The sequence below is a fragment of the Camelina sativa genome, chromosome 20, assembly GCF_000633955.1.
Source record: "Camelina sativa cultivar DH55 chromosome 20, Cs, whole genome shotgun sequence".
Classification (NCBI taxonomy): Eukaryota; Viridiplantae; Streptophyta; class Magnoliopsida; order Brassicales; family Brassicaceae; genus Camelina; species Camelina sativa.
Genome location: NC_025704.1, coordinates 9,889,370 through 9,892,593, shown reverse-complemented (window position 1 = coordinate 9,892,593; position 3,224 = coordinate 9,889,370). Strand labels below are relative to the sequence as shown.

General features: G+C 36.8%; 1 pseudogene; it reads right to left on the bottom strand.

Moving 5' to 3' along the window:
* Nucleotides 1-3,224, bottom strand: part of LOC104770259 — an 11,402-nt pseudogene that overhangs the window by 6,050 nt on the left and 2,128 nt on the right.

Sequence of the window (3,224 nt, the reverse complement as noted above, 5' to 3'; positions counted from 1 at the left end):
CCTCTTCGTAAGGAGGATGAGATGAAACGGTTCTCTTCTTCGGAGCAGCGGCGGAGACAGCCTTCTTCTCCTTCACTTCCTTAATTTTCTTCGATTTGCGTACCTTCGCTGCAGGCTTCTTCTTCTCGACGGCCGCCGCCTCCGTCACAGTCGTATCCACAGCGTTGTTTCCGTCGATCGTAGCGGTATTCTCTATCTCCATCTCGCTCGTCGTCATCGAAAAAATTAAGATCGGAAGATTTTTTTTGATTGCAAGAAACCGTAAAATGTAATCTGGAAAGTGATTATGAGGAATGTGGTGAGACCATCGGGAACGTCCGATTTATATATAGTTAGATGTGTATCAGACGGCAATTCATATCTGTCTTCTGATTGGTTAAAACAATGAGTACGCGGATCGCTATGTTTTACCCAAGTTTGAATACGAATCGTTGGATCTTATGTTTATCAACGGCTTAGAAAGAAGGAGTGTGGATGGTGGGATGAGTAAGTTAGTGGATGTAGATTAGAATGCTTTGTGTATATTTTTTGTGCTTTTTAGCTCGATTCATTTTATCATAACTCGTGATGTACTCGACCAAATTCGTTTTTGTTTTTTGCATTGTGTAGAAAATTCTGTGAGGTTTCTTTTGGTTATCTAAACGTGACAAACGGATTATTATGCAATGATAAATATGGTTTTGAAGTAAGATATGTCATAACTAGTGTTTTTCTTGATAGTATTACGGTATATTTGGGTTTTCGAATAATGCGAAAGGTAATTTCGATGAAAATTATGCTGATACAAAACTAGACAAATCAAGGAGTGAACCGAACCATTAAGCTTGTAATTTCGATTACTTTTTGATTTAAAATCATTTGATTGAATACCACCCTAGATGACCAAACTTGTATAATTTGTTTCTCACCTCTCTCTACTGTTTTGTGGTGTGTGTGTGTCTATGTTAATAAAATATTTTATACTGTATATTGTGATCTACGAGTCTACGAATGAGATTAATTTTAACTGATAGTGAAACATGTTTTTCATTATAGTTATGATGCATACATAGAGGTTACATTTCTTAAAAGCAACCTATGTACCCTGGGGCATCCAAGAGGCGTCTTTGTTGTAAATGGACTAATTCACTCATCAGTCATCACTGATCTTTCTTTTCTTTTGCATATCCTTAAGCATCAAGCTTGATGTGAAACATAAATTATAAAGAACATGGTGTTTATATTAGAATCGACACGTATAACCTTTTTGAACATCATTAACAATATGTTTGATATGAATATGCTGCTCATAGATCTTTGGAACAAAACACGGTGATCATGTCACGACATAATGGTTCTCACGATAATAATACATTATAGTGATGATGAATTCCATTTGGCTTCGTTAAATAAGAATTATGTTTGTTAATTTGGTAGTTTCCTGCCTTCATGTAAGGTCATCCCACTTCTACATTCGTCATCCACAGTCAACACTTGAACAGTACAATTCTTGGAAACTATAGCTTCCATAAAAATGATGTAGCACCCAAATAAAATGCATAGAAATCAATCTAAACATATAAACTACTACATTAGAAAGTGACAACAACATTACATGCAAGTCTGAAGAGGACACAAAGTAGAAGAACAAAGAAAGAACAATCAGATTTTGTATATTCTTGGATAGAAAAGCATCTCATGAGTGCCTACTTCGTTTATCAAAAAAGAAAAGAAAAAAACTAGTACAAATGTGACAACTCATTCGACCGCTCCTGCAGTTCTAGTAACGTTCTCTCTCGTAATGCTTTGAGAGAATCCATGAAGAGAAAAAATATTACCCTGTCTCCACAGAATCTTCTACTGAAACAACAAGACTCTTGTTACAAGAGTATTTAAAGTCCTTTACTTGGTGCATTCCGGTAGCTTCCGAGCATAGACAAGCACCATCATAAAATCCTTTGCAGAGGAACCTACCGATGCAGCAAATCGTTCATGGTTTGAACTTTTCTGCAGCCATAGATCTGTTGGAGATTGAATCTTCTGATTAAATCCTGAAACAAAGAAAGCTTTAAGTGAGGAGAAGAAGAAGAACTGAGTAAAGCAAAGAAAGCGAAGAACAAGAAGAAGTTGTCGTGTGACCAAAGGAGGAAGAAGAGTCAACGACACAAAGGGAAAAAGAAACAAGTCAACAAGAGAGAAGTTGGGCTTGTGTTTTGTAATAAGGCTATTGGGCTGTAAGTGTATTAGGCCTACAAATGTTAGTGGGTTTGGTTGGTTAGCTATAGTAATTAGGTTAAGAAGGAAACCTAAGTATAAAAGTGTTGTAATGGTGTAAGATAATATTATCCAAGTTTAACAATGTAGTCTTTGGAGTAAAACCGCTTCTTGTCTCATCTCTAACAAACAAACCAAATCTGAGAGATAGAGAGAGCAAGACATCTAACCTAAGAGAGTTTAGAAGTAAGAATTCCAACAAGATCCACTACATTGTAAAGCTTCAGTGTCGGGATCACCACCTCTCCCATATACAACTTATCTCTATCTGTACAAAAACCAACAAATGTCTATCTATTAACAACCAAATGCTTGTTAGCACTAAAGAACTGATAAGATCCATAACTTAGCTTCCATTACATTCAAACGCTGTATCCTCTACCGTGCCATAGTGCATATAAAGATGCTTACCTCAGCTTCACTCTTGATATCTAGCTTCCTCATGAGGTACTTTTGGATGAAAGAAACTGGAATATTACCATCCCTGTCATAGAATGAGATAGCGGCTTATCTTCCCCAACAATATGTAGCGACAACACAGGATATATAAAACAAAGAATACTTAAAATGATATCAAACCTACTTTATTCTCAAAATTTTTTGCTGGAATCTTAGGCAAAGAAGTTTCTCCTTCCCTGAAACCACCAAGCCCTTGTCAACACACCAAGAGAATAGAAATACTCTCACTTACGAAAGGAAAGAAAAAGTTTCATATATGAGAGCAAGAATCTCACTTATCACTTGAGGTCACAAGCGAGAACCAAACAGGACCATTTCTGCTCTCCTGTTTTGCACCTGACTCATCTGGCTGTGGCAAATTTCTTGAATCACCAAAAGTGGTTGCAGACCTTTTGCGTCGAGTCCTACGCAGTCTTTTAGGAGTAGCTGTTTCTGATGTTGTGGGATCACCATTGTTACTCTTCTCATCCTCACCTTTACATTTGCTTTTCTGATCCTTAGTTTTGGTTTGA